Raw genomic sequence first — 16,052 nt, forward strand, 5'->3', positions numbered from 1 at the left:
TGAGAGAATTGGAGAGGTCCATAGATCAGTATAGACATATTGAAGAGGAGCAGTAGAGGAAATAGTAGAAACAGAAAAAGGAAGTTGGTGACTTTTATTGCAAGAACAAGAATTACAATCTAAAGTGGATATGCGAGAAACATTTAAATAATTTCTAGAGACAATATGCTTGAATATTTTGAGAGAGGGATGCCCTAATCGATGATGCCAATCTAGGGAGGTGGCTTTAATGCTTGTGAAAACTTAAGGTGGCTGGACTGAATTTCATAAACTCCAGACTTAACTGGACCTTGAAAGAGAGACATCCATGTGTTGATATCCTTCACACAGAAACAATTTGGTAAGAATTCAATGGAGGCATTATTATCAGCACAAAGTTGAGAGATAGAGATGATATTTCTTGAAATAGACGGAACACACAGAACATTATCAAGTTTGATAGGAGAGGAGGAATGAGGAAAGAGAAGAGAGCCAGTATGAGAGATTTTTAAACCTATACCATCGCCGATAATAAGCTCTTCGGTACCGTCATAGGGAGCATAAAGAGCAAGATTTTGAAGATCATTGGTGACATGATGAGAGGCACCACTGTCAAGCAGCCATGTGGAAGGAGATGAGCTAGGCAAGTGCGCAGTATGAGCTTGTGGAGAATTAGATGTGTAACCTGATGAAGCAGCTCTAGTGTTGATGAAGGAGAATGAAGGTGGTGTAGCATTTGGAAATTGCTGATTAAACAGGTGACATCGAGACACAACATGGCCTTGTGCGCTGCACCATTGGCATTTACCCAAGAAGGGACGAGGTTGTCTGGTTGAATTAGGATGTGGAGTTGGAAGTATTCCAGGAGTAGTGGGACGTCCGTAGTTGCGATGTTGAGGACGAGCAGAGGCTGCAAAGGCTGTAGCAGGAAGAGAGGAATCATGGTGATTTTGCTTGATGGTGAGTTCTCGGGTGATTAATTTTTCGTGCAATTCTTCAAAGGATATTGGAGTATCCTGGGCATTGACTGATTCAACAATTGAGTAGAATTCGATCAACAAGATCCTCATGCTCAATGGTTTTTCCTAAAGCAGCAAGTTGATCTGCGCAGGCTTTAATATTCTGCATATACTCTGTAATGGTGTCTGTTCCTTTGGAAATTCTGTGAAACTGATCCTTCAATTGCTTGATGTGGCCCCTGCTAGGTTTTGCATATGTATTTGCAAGGATATCCCAGAGATCCTTGGGAGTTTTGGCTTGAGAGATTAAGGGGATGAGAGTTTGAGAGAGGGAACCAACTAGGGCACCAAATAGGAGTTTATCCTGTCTGTGCCAGAATCGCAATTCAGGATTTAGGGTTTCAACTTCATTAACAATTACGGTAGAGGGAGGGGAAGGAAAAGTTCCGTCAACAAATTTGTATAGATCATGCCCTATAAGGATGGCTTGAATTTGTAGTTTCCATGAGAGGTATGTGGTGGGGGTAAGCTTAATAGTATTTGGAATGGTTATGAAAGTGAAAGGCTTGGTTGGATCATCATTGTTTGAGATTTGAGAAGAGGGATTTTGATTTGCCATGGAAATTGTGTGAGAAGAAACAGGAAAAAGAGAAGGAGAGTTGGCAAAGATAAGAAGAGGATCGAAGATCTCTGATACCATATAGAGAATATGAGAGGAAGTTGTATATTCATTGAAAAGTAGAACGATATAAATAGCAGTACAGTCCTAGAATATTGAAAGAGATAAACTAAGATATTAGTTACAACAGAAAGATTTAATAGCTAATTTACAGCTATTAAATAACAGATAATATTAGAGGATATTAACAAAACTAATCCTTATCATAATTAACACTAAAACTTAAATGACAGGCCTTTCAAAAAAAAATTAAGGGTAAATTACAAAACTAGGTCAAATGGGAGGCCCATTTACATATTTAACCTATTTACCCAACCTACTACATATCTAGACTGTTTTTGTGTGACTTTCTCATAATACCCTCAATATTTACGCGCGTTTGTCTTCCTCCCGTCTAACTTTGCAAATTCAATCTTATGTGAAGCCTGCGAAGCTAATGTTTGGTTTTACTTGATGAAATTAATTAGCATATGCGAAGCCTGTGAAACTAATGCTTGGTTTAGTTGATGATTTTAATTAGCATATGCGAAGCCTGGATGTGTGTTAAAGCTAATTCGCGAAGCGGTATATAACAAAAAATGCCAAACAACAACGAATTCTAACATTAAAATCATAACATTATCAAAATTTACAACAAGATTGCCACAATAACAACATTAAAATCATAACATTATCAAAATTTACAACAAGATTGCCATCTGGACGGAAATTTCTCTCTCTACAGGAAGTCCAGACCTTTTGGGATGAGAAATGGAAGTCCAGAACTTTTGGGATGAGAAATGGAAGTCCAGACCTTTTGGGATGAGAAATGGAAGTCCAGACCTTTTGGGATGGACGTGACTTATGGTGCACACCAAGATTGGCACAATCTCTCCAAACCAGTCATTTCAAAGTGAATGTAAGGAAATTTCTCCCTATACAGGAAGGAAAGTCATCTCCCCTGCAGCCCAATGCGTCGCCTTTCAGAAAGTGATGTTATGTAATCAACCACCTTAAGGAAAAATTAATCGTGTTAGGCAGGGAAAAAGACGATTTTGGATTCGCGAAATGAGGATTAGCGAAGCATGTGAATGTAAATGTGCAGGGAAAGAGACGAGTTTACTTCGCTAATCGATGTTTTCGCGAGGTATGCGAGGTCTGAAACGTGACGATCTACGTCGCATATCGATGCTTTCGCGAAGTCTGCGAGTGAAATCATGAACTTTTCTACTCGTAGACTTCGCGAACTAATCGATTCGCGAAGTAGATCGTCGCGTTTCAGGCTCTTTCTCTTCGCAGATCTTCACGAAATCATCGACTACGCGAAGTGTATTCATGGAAAAACGCAGAAAAAACAGCAGGTGCTTACATTTTTCGCGCCTTTCACCTTTAAAAGCGACAATAACAATATGATAAACTGGGAAAAACGATGGAAATGACGTAGAATAACCATTTCTTTGATGGTAACAATAAGAAAGAAACCAAGTAACGAGCAGGAACAGAAAGATGAAGAACCATGGCTTCGTTTTCTAGGATTAGAAAGTTGCAGAATCAAGAGATGAAGAGAAGAAAAAGAGAAATTCATTGTGATTTGGAGAAATGGCTCAGATTTCGTGCAATTTAAAAGAAGATAGGAAGATCAAAAGTCTTGGAATCATTAATGGAGGAGCCAACAGCCATTTCGCGCACCTAAGGAGAAAATGGGAGAGAACGTTCGCGTAAGGGGAAGTGGGAAGGTTAGGGGTATTATGAAAAAGTTACACAAAAACAGTCTAGATATGTAGTAGGTTGAGTAAATGGGTTAAATATATAAATGTGCCTCCCATTTAACCCATTTTTGTAATTTTTCCAAAACTTAATTGCCTGGATTTTTTTATTATTATTTAAAAATTGTGCACAATGCACTTACATTAAACAAAAGAAAATTACATTAAAGATAAAGGAAAACCCTCAACCCATCTCACCCCATGTGATTCGAACCTATGATCTCTATGGTCATAGGTAAGCTCTCAACCAACAGGCTAAGAGCTTCACCACAATTGCTAGGACTTTAATAACAAACTCTTCACGAACAAAAGTTTAACTTTTTTTTTATCTATTTCCTCATATTATTATAAATCCAAATGGAGTTATTTACGATATTGAGGTATAGAGCCTGTTTGGTTCAGGCGTTGCGGTTGCTGTTGGCTGCTTGCAGTTGCAGTAAGCTATTAGCTGTTTAATTGTTAGTGTTTGGTAAAATTATGTTGAACTGTTGCTGTTCGGATTTAAAATGTCCAATATGGACATGTTTTAAATTAATCAACAACGAAATTATAAAAAGAATAAGGTGAAAAAATGTCCATAACGTTTACAACTATGAGCAATTTTACTCTTAACGTCTAAAATGATACAATTTTATCCATAACGTAGGCAACTAAGAGCAATTTTACCCTTAACATTGACAAATTTGATCAATTTCAGACATTATTATAAAACACAGATATTTTATTTCTTATTCTACATTAATTGCACATATCAGTTAATTATATATAAAAAAAGATTTCATATTTTTTTGTGATTTAATAATAAAATTTAAAATTAATATTTATAAATTTGGTGAAATATTTAAAATATTTTTATCCAACTCGTACCAAATACAATATATATACATGCAAAGTATAGATGACAATATTTATGACTAAGAAAACAGTTTGGTGAATTATTTCTTAAATTGACCCAACTTGTCAATGTTATGGGTAAAATTGCTCTTGGTAGTCAATGTTAGGGTTATAATTGCGCCATTTTAGACCTTAAAGGTAAAATTGCTTCTAGTAATAAACGTCAGGATTATTTTTACACCTTATCCTATTATAAAATAAAAAATATGTTACACAAATTAATAAAAAAAATTTATATAAAAAAATTATTGAACGCAACAAAACGTTGTTCTTCCGGTAATTATGTTATAGAAATATAAATAATGTTAAAGAAGAAACATATTTTGTGGAAATAAGAAGGATAATTTTGTCAATAACAAATAACTACAAACAATTGTTTATAAAAAGCTCCAAAATGTTGTAGTTTCTAGAGAAAATGTTAAACGATGCGGTTATATAAATCTAACCAAACACTATATTTCATGCGGTTTGGAGTGAAACGCCAAACGCTCTTCCGAAAAGCTGAAATAAACACCTCCTTAAAGTCACTTAGGTCCAACTCTTCTATAACGCTAAGATTTATGGATTTTTTTTGGAACAATAGGTTAATATAACATAAAATTATATTAAAAATAATTGGATTAAAGTCCCTCGTATTATTTAATATAATAGGCAAGAGTTATATATATATATATATATATATATATATATTTATTGAAGAGTTAAATAGATATATGATATCATATTATTAATGTCGTTAATAACCTAACTATTTAAAAATCTTTGGGAGATGTGATTGATTATAAGAATCTACCCATCAAAATTAGTTGAAGAGTTCTCAGGTTGGATGCTAATTAAAATAGGTAACCTAGCCGCTAAAGGATTTGAAAAATTATTCGAATTGATATAGATGGTGGTTAACTTGAATAAAATAATGGAAGAAATTATGTCTTAAAGTCCTAATAATATAATTGAATTAAATCAAACAAATAATAATATATCTTTCGACATCTCAAGTATTAGTTTTATTTACTACCAGTGAACATGTCTTCTAAAATGGATCTACGTAGCATTTTCACAGATAACAAACTAAATGAAACAGTTTCACTGACTCGTATATAGGCCTTAGAATTGTTCTAAAGATCCAAAAGAGTGTCTATGTGCTAGATACACCACTGTCCAATTCTCCATTTGATAATATACCCTTGAAGGTTATTCGTGAATATAAGAAACATAAAAAGGATGACGACATGTCAATTTTTATCATGTTGGACTCAATACCCTAAGCTACAAAAAAAAAAAACATAAAAACATGAATGCTAATTCTAGGCTTGTACATATTAGGGAACTGTTTGAGAAACATATCAAATATGGGATTTCCAAGATGCTCTTCCATTCGAAGACCCAAGAAAGAACCTTTGTTATGACACAATATTTTAAAATGATAGGGTACGTTAAGAAGCTTGGAGACCTCAGCTTCGCCATGGACAATGATCTAAGTATTGACTTAGTTTTTCAGTCACTCTTAGACTATTATTCCTACTTTATTATGAACTATCAAATGAACAAACTGGAAACCTCGTTGATTGAGCTTTTAAGCATATTAAAAGTAGTAAAATCAACTCTCAAGGAAGAAACTGTGGAACTAGTAGTTGATACCTTAAAGAAGTGGAAGGTTAGAAAGCCTAGGAAAGGGCTTTTGAGAAGCACATGTGGATCATGGAAAAGTGTAAGAGCGTCAAGCCCATCAGCTCGAAAGTCACATGTCACCATTGTGGCAAAGAGGGGCATTGGAGGAGAAATTGCAAGGAATACTTGGATTCTATCAAGAAGAGGAAGCTTGATGAAGCTTCTAATTCAAGTATGTAATTTATTAAAATGCATACAGTTCAATCTTTAACTCTTGGATATTAATATTCCAAATATGGATCTTATATTTGTACAAATATGGAGGAACTAAAAATGATTAAGAACATGAAGAAAGACGAGATGATAATGTATGTTGGAAATATAGCAAAAATTGTTGTATTAGCTGTAGGGGTTACTCTCTTAATTTACCATCTTGAATTTTATTAGAAATAAAACAGTGTTTATATATTTACAATATGTCTAGGAATATCATTTCAACTAATTGTTTGGGTACTAATGGGTTTTCAATTTTAATAAAAAACAATAGTTTTTTTGGTTTATAAAGATGTAATTTATTAGTTTTCTTGAGTTTCAATGACATTTATTAACTAGAAAATGGTAATTTTATTTATCCTGTAGCTACCAAGAAACCCAAAAGTAGATAATAGTTAGCCCAACCTATCTATGAAACTGTCGTTTAGATCACATAAATGAGAAACATGTATCTAAACTCAATAAAGATGGTTATTTAGAACCATTTGATTATGAATCATCTGACCAATGTGACTCTTGTTCATTTAGAAAAATGACCAAATCGCCTTCAATAATAAAGGAGAACACACCACAAAATTATTGTCACTAGTACATATTCATGTATGTGGGCCAATTTTGTGTAACGATTTTACTAGGAACAATTCAACTTATAGAAGCTTAAAAAAACATAAATGAAGTTTCAGGATGAAACACTTTAAGAAAAACATAGTTTTTTTTATGTTTAAACTATTCCATTGATAGATGTCTCGAACTCTCACTCAAAAGCCTAACAATTAGGGGCAAGTGTATCATGTTGCTCACAAGTAATATATTCCGGTTAAGACCATGTATTGAATTCATGGGAGTTATTTTGTAACAAGTATGATACTATGCTTTAATTAATAGACAACTGAAAATTCTAAGTTTGTTTTCTAAGTTATTCTATCCATACTCTTAACTATATGAAACAAAAACTAACATGCTTGAATCTAGCACAAAAAAGGAGCAGTTGAGGGCTCAGTGGAGCAAGAGACAGGGCGAAAGGTCGAGGAGTCCTTTGCTCGTGAAAAAAAGTGAGGAGGTTGCAGAGGAAGTGATTCTGACAACTAGCGAGAGGATGAAGCGTTGAAAATTGGAAACCAAGAAACCCCAAAGTGTAGATACACTTAGTCGGATGATGAGGAGGCTATAGGGGAAATGAGAGCTTGTATGAGGAGGAGTAAGTGCAGACTGTTGTTAGTTTGGGGACCTAGACTGCCGATGCAGAAAACAAAAAGAGGTGGGTTGAGGAGGAGCAAGACTTCGGCAGGGATGGGTCCACTAAGAGGCAGATTGCTTCAAGTGCTGCTAAGGCCACCGAGTTTTCCTTGCTACATGCATTCAGTACGCACTTGTCCAACAATGTGATATTCTCCACTCTAGGTTGTAATAAAACAAGATAAACCCGGATACAAAAAGTAGTACCACATCTATTCTATCTCATATTGCACTTAGTGAACACTTGCTGAAACCGTTTCTCCCGTTCATAATCAGCATGAGTTTTAAGACTCTGTGTTTACTTTCGTAATCAGCTTTGAACTCTTTCTCCATCTTGTCGGTCATAGAAATCTCGTATTGGTCGATGAATTGCTTGAGTGTGCTATTCGAATTTACGTAACCAACAAAATAAGTATGCTACTCTCGCTCCTTTGTGTTGAGATCATTCCACCTAAAACATATCCCTGAGGTACACTAGGGCCTAACTTTCCCTTTCATCGTATAACTTCTTTAACCACTGGTTGCACTCTAAACCACACCTCTACACAAACTATTCCCATTTTATTTCGAAGACTTCATTGGAGTGGCAGTTATAGATTATGGCCTTAAACTCATTGTATCTTTTTTTTTCAAATTCTACAAAGTTCTTGAACTTTACAAGTAATTTAGACATGATGTGCCACATGCATAATCAGTGAACTACATCAAGAATTACATGTTTAATAGCTGCTCTTATACTCTCACATTGATATGTAAGTATTGCACAAGGTCCTCGTCCCATTGCTGCTATCCAAGTAGAGAAAAACCACTTGAAAGTATCAATATCTTTATTAGACAACAAGGAACAACCTAATACAATCGATTTCTTATGATGATTAATGCCTACAAATGTAGCACATGGAATTTTATATTGGTTTACAAGATAATTTGTATCAAAGATCACAACATCACTGAATTCTTCAAAAGCTGCTTTTGAACAAGGATGGATCCATACAACATCCTTTAAATTTTCTTCACCATCCTTTTGAATCAGATAGAAAAAGTCCTTATCTTTCTCCTGCATATTCAAGAACATTATGTTTATTGCCTCAACATCTCCATCACCTAGCCTTAGCCTCCTCATACTTTTAATAAAATTTATGCAATCCTTTTATTAAAAACATGTGTTCTGTGGTCAACAATTTTGAACTTCCAACAACCTATAGCTCTTACTTGTCTTTAACCCTGCTATATCAAATGCTTCTAATTACCTCTTATATTGAGTAGTCATATTCCTTTGACTAGGCATCATTCTAATCATGTCTCGAATCAACTCGTAGGTGTGCTCATGTACTACTTGAGTAACTTTACAAACACCATTATTGTCTGATGCTCATATTCTTGTTGGGCAGTCTACCCTTTTAGTCATTTTCTCACTTTCTACTTTCCTTCCTCCATCACAACTGAGTGTCCTATATCTTGTGAATTGCTTTTATCTTTGCTTGAAGATGACTAAAAAAATACAAAAACCTTGTACCAGACCATATTCTTTGTGCATATTCCAAAGACTCAAAACTTGGGCATTTCACACCTACTTTTGGACACAGTATCATCTTCAAGGTATCATGATTCACCATGATTAACATTGCCAGTATCACTTGTAAAATGTGCATTGCCCTCTCTTGATGTTCCAAACAAGGCACACGTTGTACCTTCCATTGTCCCTCCATTGTAGGTTTCTCATATTCGTCTATTGCATGTTGCTCATATTCCCTCATTGCAGGTTGTTCAACAACAAATTTATTTTTTTACGAAAATAAATCTTCCAATTAACAAATCAGATATTGGATGTGCGAATTGCTTAAGAGGAATTATGTAAAAGTTTGCATGGAGAAAGTTCGAAAGATGTTCAGCCTTAATGGCGCATGCATATTTTCTAACATGATTACAAATTTCGAGAATATGTTTGTAATTGGTTAAAATAAAAAGAACGTTATAATTACATCACTAACTTCTCGTGAGCTTAATACTTTTTGTAAAGATGTAAAAAAACAAAAGAGGTGCATTGCAAATACATTAGTATATGATACGGGCACAAACTAAGCCCTTTGCAAAACATTTTTTTTGTATCGCATTCTTTGACATGCCTGTTACTAAACATGTTGTTTTAGTATCTTTTAACAGTTTGTAACAGCCTCATTCGTTACTTAAACCCCAGTTTTTTTTTTACCATTATTGCTTTTACTACTCGTTTCTTAATGAGGTTTAGGGTTACCATACTAATATTTAATTCTTTTCAGTCAATTATTAGAATTTTTTTTCAAGAATAGAGTATTAATTAGAAGCGGATTTTAGCGGCTGTCATATTTGACGGGGAGAGGAAGATGTACAAAAAGTTATAAAGACAAGTTAGAATTTCCCGCCACAAAAAATTAATTCTTGAGTTCCATTTTATTAAGGGTACTATAGTAACTTCAATCTAACACGTAATATTTAATTGACACAATTTGCATAAAATAGCACAACTCTTTTTATATTTACCAATTGGCCATAAATAACTTTTGAGTTGCTCTTAGAGGGTTGAGTTTTTCACTTCTATGTAGCAAAGTGATTGTGGAAATATGAATTGGTAACCCAAATTTCTTCCTTTATAGTGAACCTAAACCTAAACCGTAAGTTGTCATACATCAAGATTTACATCCATCCTTTTTCGAGTATTTAAAAAGATTAAAATGGAATTACAATAAAACCTATATAAATTAATAATGTTGGTACCATGAAATTTTATTAATTTATAGAGAATTTTAATTAATTAATAAATTATTAATTATTAATATATGATGTTGAAACCAATCATAAGAAATGAAGCAATTATAGCATCAACCACTTTTTGTAATTTTTTATTACAATTTGACAAGGGTAAACCAGAACTTTTGAATGCACTGAGAATAGTTAGAGATGAAATTCAAGTAGATTTAAATTTCAAGAAAAAACAAATTACTATAGAGTCATATTTTGCTAAATTATTCTAAGTATATATCTATATCTACTTAGCATATGTATTTGAGAAATTATTAATTTATAGAGATAATAAAACAATGTATTTATAAAGGGTTGTTCCAAAAAATTATTATCTTATTAATTTATTAAAATTGATCATTTTTGAACTGGCCCAAGTCGGGACCAGAAGAAAATATTATTTTAAAGTGAATATTAATTTATCGAGTATTAATCTATGAAGGTTTTACTGTATGATTTATTGAAAAAAAAAAGAAAAGAAAATGAGATAATATTATTTGATTAAGATGGCAACATGTACTGTATCTGTGGGTATCTAGCACTATCCGGTCCTAATGGGACTACCCATACCATGTATAAAAGGGTATGAGATGGGTATGAGATCAAAACTAGTACCTGTTAGGGTAATGGGACGGGTATGGGAATACCCCCAGGGTACCTGGTACCCGTTACCCGTCATCACTCTTTTATATATTAAAAGATATTATTATTTTTTAGATGTAAATGTGAGATTTAAATCCCAAACTTTTGTTTTTCAACCATTGAGTGATATCACTAAGCTAATTTATTCTTATTAATTAAGATTCAATTTGATCAATTTTTAGATAAATGATTTATTAAATTTATACTTTGTTAAATTTGTAATATATTTTGTTTTATTTATTGATTTTTAACGGATATCGGTGAATTAAATGGAACGAGTATGAGATGCAAAAAATATACTTGTTAGAGTAATAGAACGAGTACGTATAATTAAAAAATAAAGGGTAAATTACATAGAAATCAAGAAACACTTGGTATATTACAAATGACTTAAAAATAATACAATTATGCCAAACCATAACAAACATATACAACTTTTACCCATAACCGACCATTCCTTAAAAAGAGGAGATACTTATTTTTTAGGGAAAATTATAAAATTGGGTCAAATATGAGACCCATTTACATATTTAACTCATTTACTCAACCTACTATATATTTAGACTATGTTTGTGCGACTTTCTCAAAATGCCCTTACCCTCCTTTCTCTTCCCCTTTCCCCTTCTTGGTTACGTGAATAGTTGGTCTTCCCCAGACCTTTGATCTTCCTCTTTTCCTTTATATTTCGTGAAATCTGCACCATTTCTCTACATCACCATGTCTTTCTTTCTTCCTCTCTTCATCTCTTGATTCTTCGTCTTTCTATTGCTAAAAAACGACGTCATGGTTCTTCATCTTCCTGTTTCTGCTCGTCTCTTGGTTTCTTTTGTCTTGTACAGATCGAAGAAATCGTTATTCTACATTATTTTCATCATTTTTTCCAGTTTATCATATGGTTATTGTCGATTTTAATGGTGAAAGGCGGAAAAAATATAAGTATCTACTGTTTTCTCTGTGTTTTTTTCTAGAAATTCACTTAGCATAATCCGTTTTCCCGAAGGTCTGCAAGGAGAAAGAGCCTGAAATGTGACGATTTGACTTCACGAAAACGGATTACGTGAAGTATGCGAAGAGAAAAGTTCATGATTTTTCCCTCGCAGACTTCACGTAATCATCGTTTCGCGAAGTCAAAGCGTCACATTTCTCCTCGCAGACTTCGTGAAACCATCGTTTCGCGAAGTAAAATCATCCTCTTCCTTGCACATTTATATTCGCATACTTCGTGAATCCTCATTTCGTGAAGCCAAATCTTCCTTTCTTCTGCATAACACGATTAAATTTTTCTGAAGGTGGTTGAATGCATAACATCCCGTAGGAAGGCGGTCTACTATGATGTAGAGGGGATGACTTTCCTTCTGATACAGGGAAAAATTCTCATCCAGATTGGTCACATTTACTTTGAAATGATTTGTTAGGAGTTTATTATGGTAATCTTGTTGTGGACCATGTGGAACATCCGTCCCAAAAGGTATGGACTTCCATTTCTCATCCCAAAAGGTCTGGACTTCCAATACAGGGAGAAATTTTCATATAGATTCGTCACGTTGACTTTGAAATGATTAGTTAGGAGTTTATTATGGCAATCTTGTTGTAACTTTTGATAATGTTATGATTTTAATGTTAGAATCCCTTGTTGTTGTGCTTTTTTTTGTTATATACCACTTCGAATTTTTTTGTAAAAACGCGTCTAGACTTCGCATATTACGAAATCTGCGAATTGAAATCATCTAATAAACCAAACATTATTTTCACAAATTTCACAATATGCGAAATCTGCGAAGTCAGACGGGAGGGCGAAAGACGAAAGACTAAAAAATTTCTAAGTGTTATATATATATTAAGGGTATTTTGAGAAAGTCACACAAACATAATCTATATATATAATAGGTTGAGTAAATAGGTTAAATATGTAAATGAGTCTTCAATTTGACCCAATTTTATAATTTTCTCATTATTTTAATGTTTTTAAATATTTATAACAATAAAAAAATCCAAAAGAACTCCTTGTTTGAAAAGTAGAAATCGGACTCTAGTTTCTTCCTTCCATTTTTGCTCTCTGCGAAAATGAAATTCATAAATTTATTCTTTAATTTTGGAGTCCTTTGTAATATTCCGTTAAATCATTAATTGCTATTCATGATTTAAGTCTTGAATCCATGACTTCAAAAATGAGGAAGAACATTCAATTCATAGTACACATCTACTTGAAAGATAAACACAACTTCTGGAATGGAATTTGTTTACGAAAGATACATCGCAAAAGAAATCGAGATAATCGAATAAATTAATAAGAAAATTGCTATGAATTGAATCCTGCATAAACACTAACTCTAGAAAAAGGAAATTGAAAAACAGAGAACTAAGAAGAAAATTAGAAAGACGCAGGACACAAAAGGAACACAGCAAAAGCATATAGATAGTCCCTACCCGAATATAGAAATAAATATTTAATTAATAATTAAAAAAAAAATTAATGTTAGTTAACTGTAATATTGACAAAATTAGAATTAATTCAATTGATATTTTAAATTACAAATATCATATAATGATAAATGAGAATTTTAAGAGAGAGTTAATTGTAATTAAACATCCAAAATTGTTTTTGCGTGTAATTTCTTCAAAAATTAACAGATAAGAAAGATTGACAGTACCCGTAGATACCATAGCCGTTGCCATCCCTATATTTGACAATGGTAATCGTTAATACAGTACAAATATAGTGGTGTACAGTGGCGGAGCCAGGATTTCGTATCTGGAGGGGCTAATTTTAGCCATACGGTTTTGAGTAATTTTTTAATGTCCAGCCCGTCAAGGCTGGGCAAATTTTTTTTGCTCTCCAGCATAAATTGTTTCGTTTTAGTGCATATACATATTTAATTTTCTAAAATATAACGTTAATTTCCTAAATTAAAACTCCTAAACAAGTATATTATTCTTTATTTGAATATTTACATTGGCATTTTGATTAAAGAAAAACATTATAATTAATTAATAATAATAAAAAATAATTAAATTAGATAATAATATTGATATTTTAATTTAAGGAAAAATTATAGTTAGATAAAAAACAATGATGAAAAAAAATTAATATTCACATTACACAATAGAAGAAAAAAAGAATAAATATGAGATATATTTAAACAAAAACTGAGGAATACATTACAAATAAGAAAAAAAAAATATGGGATATAAGGAGTAGATTACAAAATAGGAAAAATTAGAAATATATAATTAGACAAAAAATGAGGAATACATTACAAATAGGAAAAAAAATATGGGATATAAGGAGCACATTACAAAACTGGAAAAGAAAAAAATATGGGATATACAATTAGACAAAAAATGAGAGGAGGAGGCTCAAACCTGGGCCATTCTGGAAACCAAGGGATTGTCAAATAGCGCCTAAATCAACAGAGCAAACCCAATTTCATGTTATATAATTGCAGCCTAAAATATAAGTACTAATTAAATTATTTTGGGGCTATCCGGATTGAACCACTATAACTTAAGGGTGGTGTCGGAGTCTGAGGGGGCTGGAGCCAGAGGAAAATCCAGGATTTCTCCCCCATGGGGGCAAACAATACGACTAAAATCATTTTTTTCCAAAAAATAATAATCATAGAAAACTAGAGATCAAAGCTCAAGTTCAAGTAAAATAGTAGCAGAAATATCAAATCAAAATTCAAGTAGGAGCAAAAAAAAATACCAAAGCAGAGAGCAAATATCGGAGATGGAGTGTCGGACCAACGATCCAACTACGGAGGGATTGGCTGCCAAGTTTGATTTAATCTTAGTTAGGATTATGGATTTCAATTTAGGTTTAAGAAGAAAGAGGAATCGAGGAAGAAGAGCTAAAGAGAGTAAGAAAGACTAATGGTTTGTTTTACGACCTATTTAATTTTATATTTAAATATTCACTTTTTATTTTTTTTATTTTTGTGGTAAACAAACGACGTCGTTTTGCTTTAAAATAGAATTAAAAAATAAAAATAAAATATTAAATTTAAAACCATTCTTCATTCTCAATTATAAAACCAGTAAACGTTAAACCTCCATTGATAAAAGGGGCAAAGCTCTAAAACTTTTAAATTAATACCTGAGTTTTTTTAAAAAATGCAAATGTTAGTGGGGGCAATTGCCCCCAATGCCCCCATACTGGATTCCCCTGACTAGAGCCCCCGGGCTGTCTGCGCCCCTGGTGGTGTAATCATTTATAATGTTGAAACCATGTTTTACACTAATATTGATGGAATCCTTTGATTTTAATTGTATTGATACGATTTCCTTTTTCTTTTTTTCATAAATTTTTTGCATTTTCCTTCCTTCTCTTTCTCCACCAATCGACAATTCAAAGGAAGGCGAGTGCTCAATTTGCTAACCATTAAAATAATTAAAAAAAAAAAAGTCAAATTACTTTTTCTTTATGGGTAGTTCATTATTCCTTTTATGTGGACTTTATTATTAATCGTGTTTAACAAGATATATTATAATTTAACGGCATCTATTGTTCAACATAGTTTGTTTTAGAATAAATAATTTTGTTTTTATATTTTTATTTAATATACAATTTTAGTCATTGTGTTTTAATAATTCATTAAAAAAATTTAAATTTTATTTTATTTAACAATTTAATCTTTTAAATATTTAAATTATAAAACAATCTCAATACCTCTAAAAGTGTTAAAGGACTAATAAATTATTTATACTTTTATATATAGTAAAATAGCTCTCTCAGTAAATAAAAAAAATGGGATCTAATTCTCTTCCCATTTGTTTGGCTAGGTTAATATGGCTATATCTAACCCGTACAAACTTTTGACCTATTATTTAACAATAAGAAAGTCTTAAAGTAAATGTGGATTTATGGCTATTGGGTTCTTTGAAGGCCAATTTGTTTATTTATCACATTACAATCACATATTATCAGTGTTTTAAAAATTGGATTTGACAATCTGATAATCAATGATTCACTGGTTCAACCAAATAAAACGAAATAGTTCAATTAAATGATTTAGTAAATATTATATATATTCAAACATTTTATTTGAATTTTTAATTTTGTTTTGTATAAGCTTAATATATTTTATTGCAATTAAAAATATAAATGAAATTAAAATCACAAAAAATGTCTAAATTTGGTCCAATGCATCTTCAAATGAAAACTACATGAATTTACATACAAATTCACTTTTTTTTTTTTTTTTGAATAAAGAATGAATTGAATTAATAAGAATCAGCCACAACGGCATTACAAGCAAA

Source organism: Euphorbia lathyris, chromosome 10 (assembly GCF_963576675.1).
Source record: "Euphorbia lathyris chromosome 10, ddEupLath1.1, whole genome shotgun sequence".
In the NCBI taxonomy this organism is placed as follows: domain Eukaryota; kingdom Viridiplantae; phylum Streptophyta; class Magnoliopsida; order Malpighiales; family Euphorbiaceae; genus Euphorbia; species Euphorbia lathyris.